The sequence below is a fragment of the Rissa tridactyla genome, chromosome 3 (genome assembly GCF_028500815.1).
Source record: "Rissa tridactyla isolate bRisTri1 chromosome 3, bRisTri1.patW.cur.20221130, whole genome shotgun sequence".
Lineage (NCBI taxonomy): Eukaryota > Metazoa > Chordata > Aves > Charadriiformes > Laridae > Rissa > Rissa tridactyla.
Genome location: NC_071468.1, coordinates 115,447,145 through 115,470,058, shown reverse-complemented (window position 1 = coordinate 115,470,058; position 22,914 = coordinate 115,447,145).

Genomic DNA, 22,914 nt, shown 5'->3' with positions numbered 1-22,914 from the left:
CTGGGCCACTCGCTGTGCTTTTACACAACAACTTGCACCTATAGCAAGCAGTCAAAGCAGCAGGAAGTTGGTTTTGTGGGCAGGTGGATTTTGCCGAGTTCTGTAGCTATTGAGATCAAATCTAAAAATTAATTTCAGTTTTTTGAGCTTAATCAAAGTTCACATTATGCCTGCATTTAGAGAAAATTCCAGATGTGAAATGAGTCAAAGACGTTCTTGTGACCTTGTGTCAAGAGATCTTCCCTGTGATATCCTACCTAAGTTTCTCCTACAGCCGGTCTCTGGTTCAAAGGGCCCTCTCTCCCTCTGTTCTTCCTGAAGCCTTATCAGGTGACTGAAACCATATCCTGAACCCATCTCAGTCACAAAACTACTTCTTCTTATGTGACAAGCACAGAATATAACACAAAAGTGACCTCCTGGATCAGCAGGCTACCATCAGCCACCATGCCATACAGCTCTATTAAGAATCTCAAGCTCTGTTTGGAAACTAACTGAATTTGGTGTATCCCTGAACTCTTTCTGAAACATAGTGCACGATGGGGTGAGGGAAGAATGCCTTAATTAGACCCGTAGTTCAACACAATTTTTAATATCTTCCCCTCTGGAAAAATCCTGTAGGACTGACCAAACCCCCAAACTTAAGAGGAAAGATTCTAAGAAAAACAGGGTTTTTCAAAACCTCACTAAGGGGATGTCTCTTTCTTCCGCTGACCCAGCACTGCATTACAATGCCATACTATGCTACCATAAATGCTGTTTTCCAGATGAGATCCAAAATCAGATTTTTACCAGCTATGGTCATTAACAAAGCCTTGTCACTGCTTGCGGGTAATTCCAGCTTGGACAGTTACATTCCTTTTGGGTATGGGGTAAATTAAAACAGTCTCAAACTAGGATTATTCTGTGCTGATATGTTTGTTTTATGTTTCATGTCACAAATCAAACAAGATAAAATGTAGCCTTAAATAGTGTTTGGAACATGATACTATCGATAGGTCTCTTGGGAAGTCCTCTGGGGAATATCTCTTTAGACAAAGTTGTGCTGGGGACAAAGCTCATAAAGAATTTATCATAGAGAAAAAAAGTCTTGCTATCTCTGTCTTTTTGAGGTACCAAGAATTTTTCCAATTGTGAATGCATCGATGGAACTACATCTTTTTTTTTGGATTGTGATAAACACACCCCTTTAAGAAACTCAGTCTTTATGTTTTCTCAGTTCTGATTCTACTATGCTTTCCTAAAATATTTCTTATCATGTGCAGGCGAATTTTGCTTGCACAAAACATCTTGCAGTCCTCCCAGAATGCATTTCAACAGTGAATGAGGGCTCTCTGTATGTTTAAAGCCAGATTCCCTCAGCTACATTTGGAATTTCCTCCCAAACCACAAAAAGAGAAACAACTAACAAATGACATTTATGGCACAATGTATAACACACACCAGATCTATATGACATTTTTTATTTGGACTTTTCTAGCTAAACAGAAGCAAACAAATGTTTTATGAAATTCTCTATGGTTGCTATGGTTATTTCTATCTTAATATCCACAGTCAAAAGGATTATCTCAGGTCAAGGCCTTGGTCCAGTGAATGCCCTTATTTAAACAGTAAGGTCATTTAGGAAAAAGAATAAAGACCAAAAGACACAATAACATTTAATAATAATAGCTGTATTCTTGGCTGGATTGTTTTGCGGCTGAACACAATGCTTCTGGTCCCAGCTATTTTCCTCTGACTTCCCGGAACGATGGGTGTGCCAGTTGCAGGTATGCTAATTGTGTTCTGGCTCTCCATCATTCCTTGAAATGCAGAAATTTGCACCCTAGCTGTCCTGGTTTTCAGGTACACTTGCCCCAGGTTTAACCTGGGACCTCAGTGCCCTTTCTCCAGGTCTGAATATTTGCAGGCATTTGGGGCAGCAATTTAAGTACTCAGAAACTACTTTGTACAGATAGGGCAAAATGGGGACTTAATCCACTGTGAAAGACAATCAAAAATGGAAACCAGGAAACAAAAAACATTTATAAATATATGTATGCAGGTTTCGATATAATCAAGGTACTTCTGTCACAATCTGTATCATGCTAGGGGGCTGCCATCAGAATCCCCTGTCTGTACACAGTATACTGAGACAGTAGTATTTTATTGCTTGAATGGACATATAGGATAAAATTTTTAGATTGATTTAAAACCAGATATAATTCTAGTCGTAATTTCAGTAAGCACCAATTCTAAGTTCTGCTAATTAGCTAAACACTAATTCCAATTTAAACTGCTCCAAACTAAGCAAGAATGTGTTTCTGAAGCTTCTGTTGGGATCCTGTTAGTGTTTTGAGCCCAAAAGTATTCCAGAAAACTCTGCTCTCCTATTTGAGTAATAAAACATCAGTCAGAATCCAGCTGCCACTTGCACTAAAAGCAATTATTTTAGTTGGGAATGTAAAGGAATGGACCTGAAACTAAAATCCAGTTAAATAAACTTCTTGATGTTGGGAAATTCCCTTCCTGCCACTTTGATATTAGCCGTATGCTTGGTGGTTTGCTGTACCTGGAAAAGAAAACCATCGGGAAAACAATGGGAGTGAGTTTGTAATTAGCTGATATACAAGCTTTAAAAGATCACTGGGGAGGGGAACGGGGGTTTAGTTGTTTCTTTTTAAAGGAAAAAGACAAATGAGGAACAGATAGTGCAAAACAGTTTAGCTTCCTACACGGTGCAATCTCTCAGCGAGCTCATCTTCTTTTTATGTCACTTGAGTGAGGCAGAGCCTTTGTGTGGAAGAGTTTCCAAGGCGAGAAGCAGAGGGGCAAGGAGGAGTAACACTTGTGTTCAAATTGAATCCAGTGGCATTTCAGGAAAAAAAAAAAAAACAACGCAGAGCACAGTTGTGGCAGTGATTAAGAAAATAATAACCCCCGCCCCAAGTCACGGCACATGCTTCCCATATGTTTCCCCTGGGCATTTGCCAGATACAGCAGGATCTGGCGACATTTCTGTAGAGCAATTCAAGGCCTGAAGAAGCGTTGCTGCAGTCGATAGGGTCGGGATAGGGTAGGGTACTGTAATGGGTGCCTGCTTCTTGTTTGATTTCCCGCTGAAAGGAGAAGCGTTAAATAAAGTTGGCAAAAAGAACTCCCAACAGCTTTCTGTCAGAAAGTGTATTATTTCTGCTAGAGCTGAAAAGCTGGAGGGAAAAAAGTCCTCTACTCTGAAATTTGGCCTTTGAAAGGTAGAAAAAGGGAGAGTCTACTTCATCGGCTCTTGAGTGCACTTTTGAAACGAATCCCCCGTTTGTTCCCACTTACCACACTCCGGTTCACATCACGAAGCGGTCTCTGAGCGAGAGAACTGGATTCCTTTCAGATTAAATTCAACTGGAAGATGTGCTCCAGAAGCACAGCTAATGCACTCCAAACAGTTACGAATGTTTAAACCATGGGAACAGACTAAAGCTAGTGTGAAGCAAAAACCCCGAAAACGTGTAGAGTACAGATGTCAGGTCCTCAACACCAACAGCTTCTCGCTGCAGACCGGCTCCCCGGCTGCACGACTTGCTCATGTGGACACAGCCAAAGCCTCCCGCTCCAGCTTTCCAGAACAAGCTGTTTTGATTTTACACTGACTCTTTTGCTTGATTTGTTTTTAATATATAGTATATTATATAATACAAAACTCGAAACTGTAATACAATGCTTTGACTGACCTCAAACCATTTTCATTGTCTTTCATGGAGTCCTTGGAAATAACTAGGTTTCTTTCCAAATGTGAATGAGGACAAATTGTGAAATCTGAAAATCCTTTGCGATTCTCAATTCCTGTCTTCCATACAGCTGCACAAGAGACCTGGATCTCCTTGTAAATGAATACCTTTGTACTTTAAACCTCTGAAACATTCAGACCCTGTTCAATCTGAGGGCCAGACTGCCGTGTGTAATTATAAGTGACGGGAGGAAGCTGCTCCTCCCTCTGGTATTCCCTATAGGGCCGACCATACATTACAGATTTCCTCCTGCCTGCAGCCCCCAGGCTGTTCTGCCCCCATAGAGCCAGCAGCTCTCGCGCAGCTAAACCCTGCAGGTTACTGCCTTTAAACTGGCAGCCTGAGCTGAGTATTTATGAAGGGAAATGCCTGTCTCACACCTATGAGAGATGACTACTTCAGCCATGAAACCTGCTCTTCACTAGACAGCATGTTCCCAAAACTGCCTTAATTAAAAAAAAAAAAAGAGAAAAAAAAAAGAAAAACAAAAAGAAAAGAGGTTTCTTACAATGGCAAAAGAATGCTTTAAAGATTTGAGAGTGCTCTAATTGCCTACGTTGCTGTCTCTTTAAGCCAAGGAATGGACCCATGCTCACATCTGGTAGTCAAAACTAAACGGAACCAGCTGAGAGAATACCCACTAGAAATTAAATTGTACAGAAGATGGCTAAGCCAGAAGGACTTAAGTGAAAGGCTCTTTTTAATAACTCCCTTGCTTTGCACTCATGCCTTTTGTTTACTTTGTTTATTTTTGTAATAAGCAAAAACAAATGAAAATGTCCCAGTTGTTAGCATTTAGCAAAATGTGTCCACTGTGCATTTAGGAGCGCATTTTCCATCCCATTTCACAATAAGGACGTCATTCATGGCCAGCAGTATGTCTATGGAATGTTGGCCTGCAGCTTTATGAATTGATTGTAAAATGTAATGGAAATATAGTGTGTGTGCACAGTAGCCAACTCTTCCAATCTTAATAACTGGGACATTTTCATTTGGTTTTTGTTTATTAAAAAACGAATGGGAGGCCTAATCCTGGGAATAGCCATTTGACTCCTTGTGTTGAAACCGACCATAACTGCCTGCTTATAGAGCTTTCTTTAGCATGGCCCGGCTCAGGCCACACGCAGCTTCCTTTTGGTTGTTTCATAAACTGCCAAACCATGCAGAGAGATGGGATGATGTCTTGCTTTCATTTTGCTACAAGCATGTTCTCTACCCAAAGCTTTTTGTCAAGTTGGTAGTTTCTCCCCTTTTTGCCAAAATTTATAAACAAGATTTTTAACTAAATTGGAAGGAACAATTCTGACCAAAGTCAAGAGAAACTATAAAACGGTGTATCCAAAGATAGAACCTTGCTCAGCAGACACATAAGAAAATATTTTATTAACAAGACCTCTGTAAGATGTTACCATTCATTGGTAATTGAGGTACTTAATCACCAAAAATGTTGAAGAGGGGAAAATAACAGATTTTGAGCACTTACCCCCAATAGCAGACAGATATGTAATCAGAAGTAGTTAACAACCCCTTTAAGACTGTCTTCTTGTTTCCAAATTCAAAGAGACAATCTGTCAAAAGCAGTATAGAAAAAAAAATATTTCTATAAAGGAAATATAAAGAAGGAAATTTACCACTGATATTGCTTCTGGAAAGGGATGTGATTCCATGTGATACATAATAGTATTATGCCACAGTATCTACAGTCTACGATACAGCTCAATTTTCCTTCAAAGAAAAGACACAAGAACTACAGGGATGTGGGAAGCTAAATATTCCCACTGTGAGTTTAATGTGAGTTCACCCTTTTCTGAATAGGAACTGAATCACGCAAGGCAACAATGATTTTTAATGCAATCCTTCCCCGTGTTTGCACTATTCAGATATTTGTTCCTCATAATCAGGCACAACTTTTCTAAAAAACTATGAGCCTTCAAACTGTCTTACAAAAATAACGTGATTAGCTCATATTCAGCATTGTGCAGTTTTTTGTATGTGGTAACTACTGACATTGAGAGAAGATGCTTGCTTGTATTTTGTCCTTATTACTGATGTTTATTTATAACACTGCTGTGCCTCAGAGACATGATAGATATAGGTCATGACTTGCTCGCACTATGCCCGGTCCAGACCTAGGCAAACACAAGAGTCCCGACCTTGTGAGCTCAGCTGGGCTGTAAAAAAAGGGGAAAAACATGCATTCAACACGTCGGATTCATTGTACTGAATACTATCCAGTACGGACGACACCCTTCAAGTTTCACAAAGGCCCTAGTGCAAAATCTTACCTCCTTTTAACTAATTTAATTGGGCTACAGCTAGGAGAATGTAGTGGGTGGTGTAATAATATAAACAACTATTCTTATTAGTGGATTTCAACTGGTGGAAACTTTTTTTTGCGCTGCAGAAAAAGTGATAGAAAAGTAGATCTTCATGCATAAGGAGATCAGACTGCAAGGAACCTCTTGGTTATCCCCTGAGTGTCACAGGGAACCCAAACATATAATCCTTTCCCTATGTAACTTACTGGTTAACATACACGCTCTGAGAGGATGTAGGGAAGAATACACTTGTTCTTTGGGGAAAGTTTAGCTCTGCTTCTTAAAAAAAAATCCAAACAAACAAAACGCTACGTTTCAGTTCAGTGGAACAACTTCATAGGAAATCCCAGCTGTGGAACAGCAGCTCTCAACCTCTGGAGACTTTGCAAAAGCTCGCTTTGAGCCACTTCCCCTCAGGCCTCACAGTCCTGAGACTGACATAAAGCAAAACCTCTGATGAGGGGGATCTAACTCCAAATCCGTCGGCTACAGCACCTCTGCTGTCCCAGTGGTGCAGTGCAGCATGAAGCAAACGAGAACGTAACACAAGCTCCCCGTCCAAGAAGGAGCAGAGTTTTAAAGCTGTGCTCTAAAACCTTGCTTACAACAGACAGTGCTCAAAACATACAGTGCTGCATGCGTAGATGGGGGACAAAATCCCTTCACCCTACAGGCAAAGGCTTGCAGGAGCTAGGACTTAGTGCTCTAATCGTGTTGAGGGAAGACAGTTACCCATCACATGCTGATTTTGCTGGTGACGCTGGTGCTTAACGCAGAATACTTGCCCTAGTGACCTCGCAGTCTTCATGAGGTTAATTCTCTTGGGCTGAAAGTGGGGAATTTGCAGCATTTAGGCATTGTTCTGTTCTTTTCTTCTTTGAAAAGAATACAGATATCTCAGAGATAGAATAGAGATATTTTTTTCTGAGATATCTCAGAAAAGAATACAGATATCACTTCTCCGTCCTGTTCCTTACTATTGCTGTGGCTCTATGCCAGCAAAAAATAGTGCTTCAGCCTCTCATTGTGATCCTGCGCCAAGTACAGCAATATGAAGGAAGCATCAACATAATCAGCACAATGTAGCGTCTCTGAGCCAGCAGGGATATGTCACAGCTTTATGTAGAATTCCCTATCTTTTTATTTTATTATAGAGACCACAGACTGGGATATTATGGGTCACTCAAAGGTCATGTTACAAAAAGCAGCTTCTTTTTGGAAAGATGAGCCCCTTTTTAGCATGCTATTGGATTATTTTCCTACTCTCAATTGACTGCATGAAGGTGCAGAATGAATGTTTGTTTTCTGAATTCCTTAAAAATCTCCTCTTCTTCCTGTACTTTTTCCTCTTTGGCACCTGTTTGGAAAGAGGAACATTTGAAGTTTAGACAAAGATTTATCTCCCTGGCCCCACAAATATAGCAGTCTTAGGCTACTCTGTTAACTGACGCACCCAGTGAAAAGCAGTAAGACTTGGACTCCTATGTGCCTAAATTACACGTGTATATCAGATTTGTGCTTCCAAGTCATGCTTGTACATGTGAAATTTTCATGCTTTCATTCCATTATACAGCATTTCTTATCTCAATAGTTCCCTTTTGCTTGTCTCTCCTTGCACACCTCAAGGACCCTCATGCCTTAATACTGCATGAAATTATGTACACATAGTCTCTTGTCTCCATCAAAAGCCAGCAGAATTTAGTTACTGGCATTTCTTGCATTCATAGGGTTCTCTGTGCAAGATCGGGAGCTACGATCACCTGGGTCTGAGTCAGTGATGAAGATTGCTGCCTCAGCTACACAGTTCACAAAGAATGTCAGAGATAACATGATGTTCTGGGTTTCTGAACTAATGATGAACAATAACATCACACCACTGTAGTGCTATGGTTCTAATTTTACATTGTACCAAATGACAATGCAGCTACTTGTGTCTAGAGAACAAGTCTTATGAGGAGTGGCTGAGGGAACAGAGGTTGTTTAGTCTGGAAAAAAGGAGGCTCAGGGGAGACCTTATTGCTCTCTACAACCACCTGAAAGGAGATTGCAATGTGGTGCATGTTAGTCTCTTTTCCCAAGAAACGACTGAAAGGGTTGTCCAACATTGGAACAGGCTTCCCAGGGAAGTGGTTGAATCACCATCCCTGGAGTATTGAAAAGGTGTGTAGATGTGGCACTTAGGGACATGATTTAGTCATGGACTTGATAGCGTTAGGTTTATAGCTGGACTCGATGATTTTAAGAGTCTTTTTCAACATAAAAGATTCTATGATTCTATGATTCTACCTGTTGCTGGATCACTCATTCTTCTCTCAATACTACATTTTTACACTTGAGCTTTTCCTGGCTCAGTCCTCCCCTCTCTTTTTCTACCTGGACATGTTGTGGCTCTACCACTCTCCTTCTTCACCTCCGTTCTTCTCTCTAGAGCTGGGACAATGCTATCTGATGACATTTTGGTTTCAACAGCACAAAAGAAGAGCAATAGTGTGAATTTATCAAGAGTGAAATTATAACCACCCTGATTGCCTTCAGTGTCTTTGTGGACAAGGACAGAAAAGTGAATGTTGTTTAGCTTGAATCTAGGAAGGGCTTTGGCACAGACTTCCAGAGCATCGCAATAACCATATTGGTGAAATATAGACTGTACAAATAGATGGTCATGTAGGTGAAAGTTTGGTTGAATCACCATCAGCAGATGGTGAAGCAGAATGAAGTCCAGCTGATGGTGATTACTAGTGGTGTCCTTCAAGGGTCATCAGTACTGGGCCCAGAAATGTTTAATGCTTTCATTGTTGAGCTGAACACTGGAGTACACCTGGAGTACACCTTCAGTTAATTTGCAGTCTGTATCGAATTGGGAGGAGCAACTGATACACTGGTGGGTGGAACTGCTAGTCAGAAGGATCTCAACAGGTTGGAGAATGCACTGACTAGACCCTCAAGAAGTTTAAAAAAGGCAAATGAAAAATCCTGCATCTGGGATGAGTTAACCCCATGCAACAGTGTAGGCTGGAGGCCAATTGGCTAGAAAGCAGCTTTGCAGAAAAGGACCTGGGGGTCCTGGTGGACAGCAAATTGAACATGAGCCAGTGGTGCTCATGTGCTCATTCCCTACTGGGAATGGTCCCTGGATAATGCTAACTTCTGAACCATGTTTGGGCATTGTTTGGGACAACACTAGTTAGCAAGTGCCTGAAACATGCAAAGGACACTTCATAATTTCACAGTATATATGATTATGTGCCAGTGCCTGGGAATGATCTCTGGCAGCATTTATTTTATTGGTGTAGACCTAACCTGTAAGTCTGCAAGATGAGAGAGAGGGAAAGTGTCAACATGGGGTTCCCATCCCACAAGTGGAAATTGAAGAAAGGAGTGTATTTCAAGGGTTCTTTCACCCAAAATCCCTTGTCCAAAAGGTGTAACAGTAATGCTCACACTGTGATGTGTAATGACAGTCTCTTTGGCATTGGAATCATGAAAGATTCAGGCAGTACCACCCAGCACCAATCTGAACCAGGGGCTGGTCAACACTTCCTCAAGGTTTCATTTCTGCATCTTCCTCTCTGCTGACCATAAGCATTAAATGCTCCCTTCACGATAGTCTATTCCCATTCGAGCACATTTTGTGTCACCTTTTTTTGTCCAGCCTACAAATCATGTGTGGGTGGTTTTTGAAATGCTGTTTGGTTTGCCCCAGATTTCCAGATGCGTAACATACCTTTTATTAATGAAAGGTCCTGGCACTACCATTCAAGTATTTACATGTGGGTCATGAATGGGAATAGTGTTATAGGTCTTTTCACCATGGATCGATGCATGCCTGGAAATCTCCAATATGACCATTTGCACTTTGAAACTCAGTCATGGGACAGCCGAGGTTTTCCAAATGGCCTCAGACTTAATATTATTTTCACAATAAATCTAATGCTTTCGGGAATCATTGCACTTAGCCTATGTATGGCAAAAACTGCTGTCATCTGGGTAATACCTGTGCTTCCCAGTGACCCCTCCTTCTTCTACTCGAGGAGGCAGATGGGGCAAGCTGCCCCTCTTGCTCCCCTGCGGGTGGCCCTGACTGCTTTCCCTTTCTTCTGTTTTTGGGAGTAAGGCTGTTCTGTTCTGAAACATATGACTGTAATTGTACACAAGTGCCCATGGACTATTACAATATATATTAATTTAAACAGGAATGAGATTAGGTTTACAAGCTACCCCCTCCCCCATTACGTATTTGTTACAATTTCCTGCTATTGTTGTAGATTTCTTTTACGAAGCAATAGAAAACTTTGATGTAGAATTAACTGAACCTGTTTTACATATTCAGTTTTTGTTGGCAATGGTTTTATGCTCCTGGCTTTGGTTTCAATGCACTACGTATACCGAATGGGAATTTTCAAACATTAATATATACATTTTAAATAAGGAAGAAAATATAAACTCTAAGGCCACCTACTGCTTGTATGGCAAGATTTAATAGGGTGATTTCTTAGCATGCAGGAGCATGGTCTTAATTATAAAAGTACTGTAAATCCACTGGTGCTCTACAGTTGGTTTTACATGCACACACACACACACACATTTATGTATGTACAGAAGCTTCTACAGCAAGTGAGAAACATTAATTTTATGTCAGATATGTCAGATTCCCTCAGGGAAACTGATAAGAAAAATCTGTGTGGGTGTATGCAATTAAGAGGGCTAGAAAAATGTTTTATATTTCACAAAAAGACTGAAATACTAACATTTCAAAATTCTTTAACTTAAAAAATCAAACCTTTTCCTTTCCTCGTGGCTTCCTTCTTGCCTGCCTTCCTTCTTGCCTGCCTGACCACCTATGTACCTTCCTAGCTCCCTAACTTCCTATTTTTCTTCTAGTGGAATAATTCAAAAAAGAAATTAAGAACCTTAGAAAATAGTAAAAAAAACCCTACCTTCTCTGTTTCTTTAATTTTGTTTTGACAAAGTGTGCAAAAAGGCTTATTTCGTAAGGTATTAAGTTTAGAAAGTTCTTCAAATTTTCAGAGAAAACAATATTGATATGCACTCATGGTTGTGTAGATTGTCAACTGAACAAAGGAAAAATGGGGATAGGAAAAAAATCAGTTTCAAAAAAGAAAAAATAAACTAGCAAGAGCGAAATTTCTTTCCCCTCCTTCACTTTCATTAATTGTTTGTTGATGTTCTCTTGCTTCCTTTAGGAATGGTAGATAATTCAACCCACAAAAACTAGAAAAAAGGTTTGCAACTTTTAAAGTATTTTTTTCCAGTTGCAAATATCTATCATAACTATTCTTTATGAAAAGATTAAAGATCATCAGACTGATTTTTAAGCAGGTTTAAATTCAGACACTGATGATGAATTCAGAGATATATTTGCTGGATGATTCTCAAATTTGGTTGCTGGTTTTGTAAAATTATGGTCTCTCTCTTTTTGCTGGTGTGTCCTTCTCTCAGAGAGAGGAAAGAAATCATGTCTTAGATCCATTCACACTAATCATAACCTCTTATCTGACATTCCTGCATCAGGATTTTACCTTTCCTAAATTACCTTTGTAATAAACACAGAGACATGAGCACTAGCACAAGATAATCCAGATCTGAGATTGCTGTGGTTTGCTGTCATAATAATTACTGTATTTATTAGAACTTGTATTTAGAGTCTTTGCAACCAAAAATAAACAAAACCAAAAGCCTACTACAGTAATATTTCTTTTCAAGAGGAGCTAAAATAATGATGAAGTTCGCTAAAAATAAATGAACTAGTTAAAATGGTTGTCTTGAAGATAATAATTAGCACTTAACTGTACAATCCTAATTTTACTTATGTTACGTCATGCTCTAGACCAGCTATTACTAGCTAGTTTGAAGAAAGAAATTTTGAGGTTATCTCTGCAGATACCTGCTTTTACCTCAGTTGAGGTTAAAAATGCAGTGCACAGAGAAAAATTACTAGAAAATTATGCGAGACTGAAGTAGGAATAAATGATAGTAAAGAAACATTATATTTCCATGTCTTGACCATAGCATGATGTTCTTATCACTTAGAAAGGGCAGAGAAGGTTTAGAGTATCATAGAATCATAGAATATCTCTAGTTGGAACAAACTCATAAGGATCATCAGGTCCAACTCCCTGCTCCTAGCAGGACTACCTAAAACTAAACCACCACCATCCAGACACTCCTTGAACTCTGAAAGGCTTGGTGCCATGACCACTTCCCCCTGTTCCAGTGACTTCCAGTGACCTTCCCAGAGAAGAACCATTTCCTAAAGTCCAATCTGATCTTCCCCTGACACAGCTTCATTCCATTTCCTTGTGTCCTATCACTGGTCACCAGAGAGAGGAGATCAGCACCTCCCCCTCCACTGCCCCTCTTGAGGAAGCTGTAGATTGTGACAGCGTCACCCCTCAGCCTTCTCTTATCCAAGCTGAACAAGCCCATGTGACCTCAGCTGCTCCTCATAGGCCTTGCCCTTGAGGATCTTCACCATTTTTTTTGCCCTCCCCTGGACACAGTTTAATAGTTTGGTGTTGTTCTTATACTGAGACACCCAAAACTGCGCAGAGAATTTGAGGTGGGGCTGCACCAGAGTGGGACAACCAGTTCCCCTGACTGGCTAACTACCCTGTGCTTGATGCGCCCCAGGACACAGTTGCTCCTTTGGGCTGCCAAGGCACACGGTTTCTTCATATTCAGCTTCCATCAACCCAAACCCAGAGATCTCTTTCCACAGGGCTGCTCTCCATTTTGTATGTATAACCAGGATTGCTCCCTCCAGGTGCAGAATCTGGCCGTTGCTTTTGTTAAATCTCATATGTTTGGTGATTGTTCAGCTCTCTAGTCTATCCAGATCTCTCTGTATGGCCTCCCTACCCTCAAGATAGTCCATAGCTCCTCTTAATTTAGGGTCATCGGCAAATTTACTTAACGTACATTTGATTCCTGTGTCCAGATCTTTTATAAAAACATCAAAGAGTACTGGCCCTATAATCAAGCCCTGTATACACAGATAAGGACAACAAAGATGATCATATCTATGAATGAGCTGACTTAGGTTCAATATTTAGGTATAAATTCAGTTCCTCAAAATGGGATAAGCAAAAGTGATTGGAAGATATATTACAACGTTTTTTGTATTTCTTTCCAAACCTTTCCCAAAGAAATAATTGACACAACTGTTGGAATGTGGGTTTTGCCACCTTTTGCTTTTTTAAAATGTAACATACTCAAATTGCATTAAGAAGGGGCCTTATGAGAATGGGAATATCTTTCATTTTTTGCTACCAAAGATCCGTCTTTAAAAGAGACGTTTTAAAATGTTTGACTTGGAAATACTTTACTTCTTTTAAAAATGATGTAATGTTCCTTACATAATCCACAAAACGTTTTCATCAATTTGTTTCAGGATCTCACATTGCTGTATATTGCATTATTAAAGCTGGATAACACCGAAGTAAAACTTCAAATAAAAGTTTATTCATAATACTCCTTTCTTGTGTTTTGTTCCTTGTTCAGTTTGGGGGGGGGGGGGCGGGGGGGGGTTGAAGGAAGAGAGGGTTTAGGGGAAAGGGAAGGAAAAATATAGGCATTTCTATAGAAATCACCTCATTCCAAAGCTTGCCTTCAAAATAGCCCAGATTGCCAGTGGTGGCCACTTCTCTCTGCTGGCTACAAAGGGAGCTGGGTGACTGGTCCAGAGGTACATATCTGAACTGCTGATGTCTAAAGATAGGTGAGCTGAATCCCACCCACTGGTCCCATGGTAGGGGAAGAAGAGGAAGCCCAGACTGCCTCTCACACCGTGGTTAAAGGGGAGATAACACGACCCTGCAGGGCACTGATCTAATCGGCTCAATAACAAATGGCATATCAAACAGGAAAGTGCTGCCATGCAGGTATAAAACTGGCATAGTGATAAATGAACACATTGAAGGCACAGACCTACCCATCCTTGCCTTGCAGACGGGGGAGGAAATGGAAGGGAACACTCGTGCACAGACTGAACCCAGAGCCAGGCGCAGGTTTGCTCCGTCTGTAACTGCTCTGACAGGGACCAGCAACCAGCAACTGCGAGGATCTCGAGCTGGATTGTGTCCCTGTAAAACTATGGAAATGCCGCTTTGTGGGCCTCTTGTTCCCTCAATAAGCATGCAGCTGACCTGCCTTTGAAGTACATGCAGCTGCACATATTTACCCCTTTTCTGCCTGGTATGCGACAGGAGATTTATATTTCTCTGCTAACTCTGTACTTTTCTTCTCCCACAGCTCTCATCTCTAATTGTTTGGCTATTAATTAATAATATACTACACAGGATTAGGTAATCAGGAAAATTGGCATCATTTACAGCAGCATTTACTACATTTATCTTTGTTTTTAGACTTAAATTTCATGTTTCATTCCAAGGCTTTTACAGCCACATTTTTATGTCTATGCCTTTGCTAATGAAGACTGTTTGTGGCCAAAATACAGGATAAAATAAAACTTTATGATCTTAGCTGCAAGTTGGTGTAAGGTCATTAGATTTGGCAGTCAAGCTATACTTGCTTGGAGTTCGATACCCAATGATTGTTTCCAATTTGATCCACTTGGGCATTTGTAACAATAAATGTTAAGCTTTCAGATTTTACAATATTGTAAGTTCCAGGGAAGCGTTAAGACTAAATATAGGTTCAGTTTTTACCTCCCTTGATTGAATTTTTTTATTATTATTAATCTTGCACTTCTTGGTGCTAGTGGAGCTGTCTTCCTGGGGGATAAAGAAGGGAACTGGTTTTATGGAATGACACCATGTTGAGCTCCACAGTTAAACAGAGCTGAATCACATTGGCATGAACATAGTATCTATATAAGGGAGCTCGTGCACTTCAAAATTTGGTCTGCCAATTCAAAAAGTGACATTGCTTTCCTCAAATAAGCATTGAAACATTATTTCAACATGGTGTTAGGAAATGAAAGATGATAAGATGATATAATTTTTCAGAGCAGTAAGAATCTGATAATTTGTATTTTCTAACAGAAATGTTTGTGCGTTGTTTTTTTTTTTTTGTGACGTGAGGGAGTTTGTTTGGGGTCTTGGCTTCTATACTTTTCTTCCAGTCTCTGTACTTCCAGCTTTTTCCTTTCACTATCAACTAGATAATCTTTCCTCACTTATAGTTAAAGCCTTGACATTATCTTTTGATTTTTTTCCTCTCCCTGATACATCAGATTCATAGCTATATTTTGCCAATTTAATCTTTCTAAGATCTGATAACTCTATTTCTTTTCTATTGTACCATTGTCTAGAATTTAACTTTTGACGCATACCTTGCTCTCTATCAGTCCATGTAAAACACTGGACAAAACAGCTGTCAGTAATTAGCTGGCTATCTAAATACAGATGCCATCTCTATGTATGATAAGCATAAGAGACTTTAAACATGGGAGGAGGTTTTGTGCATGTAGGTGCACCTGTTTTTATACTACTACTATTTTCAAAGAAAATGTTTCAAAATTAAGTCAGTGACTGCTGTGTTCAGATAAATCAGAGCTGGGTCTCCACAGTTCTTAACACAATTCTTGTAACACCAGTACTGCTTCTTTCATGTCCAGCCCAATTTTCACTAGTGGCCAGTACTAAAACAAAAATATTGTTTTCTCCTTATGTTACTGCAGTACTTGTTATTTGCGTGGGTTCAAATTTAGCCACTGAGAAAGTATGTGGATTTACTAATAAGCTGGCCTTTTTATTCAGTAATATCTGCCATAGAATTAACGTATGACCTATTCCTGCAGGCAGTATCTTGTCACCAACAATAGTTCCTATGGCCTGCATATTTTAAAAGTGGTCCATTAATGAGTAGCCTGACAGTACTCTATGGTGCAATTGAAAAGAATATTCCAGATCTTCAAACTCAGGAAGCGAGAGAAGCCTTTATTTCATAGTGAACATCCGAAAACCGGAGAACATATGACTGAAATGGAACAGGAGCATGCGTTTACCATTGTGTATATAAAAGTGTGCTGGCTGTATATTCACGTTCAGATTGTCACATGTGATCTTTTTTAGGCAAACGATAATGCAAGCCTGAAAATATGGGTCAGTTATTTCAATCTGTTATCAGTAACTGCCTTCCAATTCGGTATTTAATACACATATTTATTTAAGGGGCAAGGCCTGCCTATGTTTAGGCAAGACAGATTCCTGTAGAAGAGTTGGGAAAGTTCTGAAAAAAAAAATAAAATTCCTCCTTTGATGCGAGAATGAAGCTATCCTGCAGTGATCAGATTAACTTGCCAACTGACCACAGCTTTGAAGGCTAGCGGCATGCTTTGCACATACTGTGAGCCATTGACTTCATCAGATAAAAGCTTAGTAGTTCTGAATAAACTCAAAAAGTGAATCATGAGCTCTGTGTTGACATGAGCTGCTTTCTCTAAACAACTTCTAAAGCTCCTTACCAGGCTTTTTCTTTTGAGAAATGGTATGTTTGAGGGATTCCAGAAGTTCCTAAACCATTATTCTCCACCCTCCCTAGTTTAAAGTATTTCTGATACTCTGAGATAATTTAGGGTTCAGTGAGGACGACAAAGCATAAGCATGACTCTGAATTTAGTGATTAGGGATCTCAGATTAGTAAGGGGAGTCCTGGCTTTAAAGGACTAGATAAAATATAGACACATCTTTGGCATGAATGCAGGAAATTAAGTGAGTCCTCAAACCATTAAATAATGTGATTGTACATCAACCTATAATCTCTTTTTGGTCTAATGACCCTTTGAATGAAGAACAACTTGAGAAAGAAAAGATGAGAGAACTCTCTTGACCCACAGATCTATTTCCATCCCTTTTAGCCTCCCTATTTTGGGTCTTCTGGTGGAAGACAAGGGCCGAGTTCAGATGTCCAAAAAGACTAATGAAAGTGTGGAAAGGGCATCTGACACAGCCTAGCTGAATACTGAGATCACTGTGCATGTTCAAGAAGCGCAGTTTTATGTAGTAACTGCCAAAAACAAAATCATGGATGTTTCTGTTTCCTTGAACAGCCTGACACACTCCTTCTCTGTTACTGAAATGTGCTTCCTATAAAACCTCCAATTCCATCACATATCACAGTAAAGATAAAGAAAAGAAAACATGTGAGTTGGCTCTTTTTATTTATTCTTTTTTGTATCCTCAGTGAAGGCCAGGAGAACTGAAGGAGCTAGGTCGTTGAATCTTTAACATGGGATGATACCTCAAGGCACTGGTAGCCTGTAGGGGCACGCGAACAACCCCTCAGCAGACAGTGGTGGCCACCACCAGCAAACTTGGACGCCCCCTTGACGCCTCAGTCTCCTCTGGGTCTGAGGGACTCTGACCTCATTGCTGTCAGCGGTAAAATCCTTCTTGACTTTATCTGGGCCAGGATTTTGCACATATTTTAACTGCCAAAAGCCATAGCTGTACATGGCCTTTACCTCTGTGTACACAACACTGCAGTGAAGGCACTAGGCTAAAACTCAGGGGATGTGGGGTCAGTTCCCAGCTCTGCGAATTATTTCCCCCTACAAATGGTTTCCCCTGAAATGTCTGGCAAGACACTTTATCTATGCTGTGTTTTCTCCCATTTTCTCATCGTTTATCTGTTCCCATAAATTCTCTAGAGCAAGTCTTTGTGTATATTCACATCTTCTAATGCTTTGTCTCTTGTTTTGATTGAAATTTTTATTTGTAATACAAATAATGTTTATTTAAAATTCAGCTTTACTAAATCATACATTCCAATGCCATAATACTTTAACAGCTTCAATTTTCAGGTCACCAGAGCATCTTACAATCATTACATATGCACGCTGCCTAACTTTTGACATTTAGTCTGACCAGTTAGGCCTGAGAAAGCCAAAACAGTTAGCAATTGCCTCTGCTTCTTGATTAATCTGAAGCCACTTCGATGTCTCTTAACCTTGCTCCTCCTGTGGTTTTGGTACCACCATGTGAAGATACTCATGGAACTCCTGTTTTACTTGAGACCTCTCTAAACTAACAAAAACATACACACACACACACACGTCTTTAAACATTCATGTTTGACCAAACTGCTTCCCAAATAGAGCTACTTGTGGCATAAGGAGATCAAGGTTCACACAGCATTGGGTTTGCAGATGCCAGTAATCCATTTTCAGGGTTTGCCTGTATAGCAAGATTAATCTACAGGTTGGAGAAAAAAACAATCAACAAACCAGCCACAAGTAATCAAGTCAACCATACCTATCCCGGGGTGCAATGAGAGTCTCATATACACATCTCAAGATAAGTTCACATGCTGAATACAGATGAAATTTGACCTATTTTTCCTACCTGAAAAGTCAAACTACCCATTGCCGTGTATCTGCTGATATTTAATGCTTGCTTTCCCCTACTAGTCTAAATGCTTCCATTAGGTTCAGCGTGAAGAGCAATCCTGAAGACAACAATGAAATCTGAGCTACAGAGACAGCAGGAAATATTTGCAAGCTGTGCGAGGTCCAGCAGTGACACTTAAACAAAACATCACGTTTTGCAGGAGAACGCTGCATGCTGATCACTTATGAACTGGACCCCCTCCCCTTCCTTTCAGAGAGGAGACAGTGTTCATCTAGAAGGGGAAGATGAACTCCTTATTCAAAGGAGTACACAGAGAACTAAACCTCAAAAAAAAAAAAAAAATCACTTTGAGAATCTTTCCTGTACTAAAAGAACAGATAGAGTCATCTGAGAAAGAATGATAGGGAGGAGAGAGGGAGGTACAGAGGAGAAGGTTATTCACAGTGCCTGGCTTCAGGCATCCAGTTCAGACTTCTTACAGGCAACTGAGATGGCCAGGCTCCTGCGGAGGTCCCTTTGGGGTCTATTTTTTTGATTAGTTTAGAGGAATTGGCTTCCTAGTTTATGATAGTTAGGCTATGTGAATCTCTCCCAAACTGTTACCTTTTAACAGCATCACTAGGAGGCTTTTATTGTCTATGATATTTACTTGCATCATAAATCCAAATAGCAAAAATGGGTTTAAGAAAAGGGGAATAAAAAGGGAACAATGTGGCTGAGGAGCCATTGGTGGGTACTGAGGGTGCTTGAGTACACATCTGTCCTGGTACAGCTGGTGTTCATAGTCCAGGCTTGAAAGTTAACAGCTTTTTGGTGTGTAAGTCTGGTCCTGAGAAAGGGCTGAAATCCTGACTGAACAAGCACTACGGACATACCCCCATACCAGACGTGCCTCCCATGCTGTAAGCAGGAAAGACTCCCACCAGCACAGCTCTCCCTCTGGTGCACTGAAACATGGGGACTCGGAGGGAGTGGGAAGGTGTCCCAAGCTCTGCAGCTCAAAAAGTTCCTCTTTCCCAGTGAAGAAGCACAGATTTTGCCCGGGGTGTTTTGTTAAGAGTGGAAGCTTTCCTCCACAGCCAGTCCCGCAGGATTTAATTGCAGTCTCAGATACTTGTCTTTTCTCTGCCCCGTTCTTCCTGCCAGCGGTTATTCCTCACTCAGACCGAGTCTGATTTTTCAAAATCAGTTTTCTAGTGGGCATTTGTTGCCATGAAATCCTCCAGGCTTAGGGGTGTATGCGTGCGTGTGTCTAGTTGATCCATGCCCTCCACTTTCTCCTTGGTTCATTGACTGTTTCAAACATGTTATTGCCTTTGGGACAACTGTGAGGTTCTTGCTGTCTTGTTACTGTCAGTAAGCTCCCAGGCTTGACCCCTGTGTCAGTGGCATGGTTAGAAGACAAGACATATTAGAAGTAGGTTAGAGTATCACAGGTTTATATCAATCAGGACATGACTACTTCTTTTTTAAAATGCAAACATTTTGCGTGGGAGTTTACTGCACCAACATGAAATCAAAAGGAGCATTTACAAGAGCCATTTACTACTTCAAGCATGTTGCAAAAATATGGCAGTAAAGATAAAAAAAGAGACTAAGCCAAGATGGTGCAATAGCTTTCATCATCCAGTCTCATAAATGTCTAATCCTACTCTCCTTCAGACCATGTTTATTTTCATATAAATTCCTTGAAATTTTAGTGTTGCTCTTTTCTTAAACATGACTAATTGTTTTATGCTACCCTTGTGAGACCGGTTTTCATCATAGCATGTTTTCATAACGTGTGACCCAGTTGATGTGACTATTCCGTCCAGTAAAGAAAAGAAGGTATTGTAATACATTTCTGTGGCGTGTGCATGTTTCCATCAGACATCCCTTTCCCTGTGTTTCCCAAATCATCTTAGTGCAGAAGTATATTTTTCATTTGGCTTCACTTTTTGAGGTTTGCATTTTCTCCTTGATTTGTACCAGAGGTTTGGCTATTTGAGCAAGAGGAAATAATTTAACGGACAGCAATCATGTTCCTGGCCTTCTGTCTGGACATTAGGCGTTCCACATAGTTTAAAAGTGAGCAGAGTATTTTCATGCCAGTTGAAACTAAATTTTTAAGAGCCGCTGTGATAAAATTATTCTCAGCCTAGAGCACGAAACAAGATGTAGCTGTGGTCTCCCAGATTCAGTCCAAGAGCGTAAGTGGGCTTCTAAGTAATTATTTTCTCTCTCAGTAATGTCATAATTTAGAAAACCTGCCATAACCTGCAAGTGGATTGGGTACATGGCTGGAAATCACTCACCTCATCATGCTTCCAGGCCTGTTTTGGGGATATGCTGCTGGAATTGCAAATCTCTGCTTCTCTCACCTGTCCTACCCTGCTCAATAAGGCCATTATCAGTTAAAAACAGGAGTAGGTATTGTTCAGTGTGAATATCATGATCCAGAAAGCAGAAAAACTTTCTTCTCTATAAGTTCCCAAAGGAAGGACACAATTTAGCGTAAAGTTTACATCTCTTATTGAACAGAGAGTTAACATTCCCCATTAACAGCAAATGCTTCTTTCCAAAATACCAATACTGTCATTATGGCTCTTTTATTTAAAAAAAAAAAAAAAAAAGTTATTTTAACTCTTAGTTTTGATCATAAAACTCAAAATCTTTCTAAATATGTTCCCATTATATCATGAATGTGATAAACTAAAAGAAAACAGTTTTGCATTCCTCTCAGGCTCTCTCAGTTCTTCACTGTGATTGCATTTAAGCATGGCTTTTTAGAATAAGTCAACAAGAAAATTTCTGTTCATAAAGCTGTAAGGATTTACACATGCTTGGGGAATGAAGCAGGGGACAGATCTCTTGGCAGAGTTCTCCGTAATTCCAAAGTACATGCTTTTAATTCATGCACATACATGCATATATTTGCGTGTAAATGCGTATGTATATGCAACCATATGTTACTGCATATGAATATTAGGCAGAACATAGTAGCCTAAGTAATAAAATTATGCACACCACATTGGGATGAACACTAAGTTGCGTGTTATCTTATCAGAACCCTGCAGTAAGTACATTTTAATCACATTTTTCCAGGGCTGTGTATTTCACACAGAGCATTCAAAGGATATCACAAGATTTTAGTAAGAAAATTCAATGTTTTTATTACATTCATATGGGAAGCATAACTTTGCATTCCTACATATTTACTGCACTTTCCATAATACCCCAGTTGTCAGGAAAAAACAGGAAAATACTAAAAGAAAAACAGTTTAGATTAAAAGACTGAGCCCCCCTACGGATATTCTCAGATCCATGAAATTCTTTCTTCTGGGGTTTTCTCTGATGGATGTGGAGGCTCATCGCCTGCCCACAGCACTGGCAGGAAACCCCACACCTTGAACAGGATGACCTCAAAGAAGCTGCTGAGTTTTCCACCCCCTTTTTCAGACTTTTTTCTCCTGGGGCCAGAGCTGCTCTGTGTGAACATTAAAGATTTCATGGTGCTCTTCAAAAGGGAGCCAGCCCTGAACTCCTTAACAGCAGTCTGCTTTGCCTCAGGAATTAAAGACAGTAGGAACTGACCTCAAAACAGGACTTCTCTCCAGTGCTGATGGGAATTTTCTTTCCCCGTCCCTGTCATTTCACATGCCATGTACTAGCTGGTTGCCCCTGTTGCCTACAACCCCAAAGGCAATTCCATTTTATCTGTGTTTTACACTTGCAGTTTTCCCAGCATTTTGGGTTCATTCATAGGCACCTCACAGTAATTACACTGGGCTTGACTCTCAATTACATTAAAGCCTCTTTACGTTTAATTTATAAGGCCCCTTTGCACTGCTGAAATAATATGTGGGCCTCAATGTAAATGAAAATCATCCCGTCATTTTTGTATTTTCCTTCAGAGACCCATGTTTGTTCTACTACACAAAATAAAACAGAACAGCCATGACAAAAAATGTGATCCATCTGTCTCCTCCCTTAGCAAGGAACACCCTAAGAACTGGTGCTACCAAAGTTTTATTATTGCTCACAAAACAGATCTTAGAACCGTTTACTGGATACAATAGAGCATCATTAAAAACTTAAACTAAACTACAGTTGTCCAAATAAATACGCAAAGTACATTTTGTGATCCATTACCTCATTTTTATTGCATTTATTCACTTTATTGCTGCTTTGCAGTTTAGTAATTTGTGATGGGTTTTCCAGTCATTAGTGACAATTAACAAAAATCAAACCACAAAAATGATAGAACAACAAAAAGGGAAATCTATTTTAAAAATGTTTTATGCAAAAGAGTGCTTGGTGGTCCATTAGGTCTATTACTGACAATCCATACTTTTGGAACAATGATCTCCTTTAGATGTGATAAAATCACCATGCATGACCAAAGAAAGGAAGGCAGAAAAGCAGATATCACACAGTTGCTCAGCTCTGCAGTAGAAGAACTTTCTACGAGAAAAGTTTCTACATTTTTCTGGGAAAAAAATGTGGGTTTTTTCCTAAGGT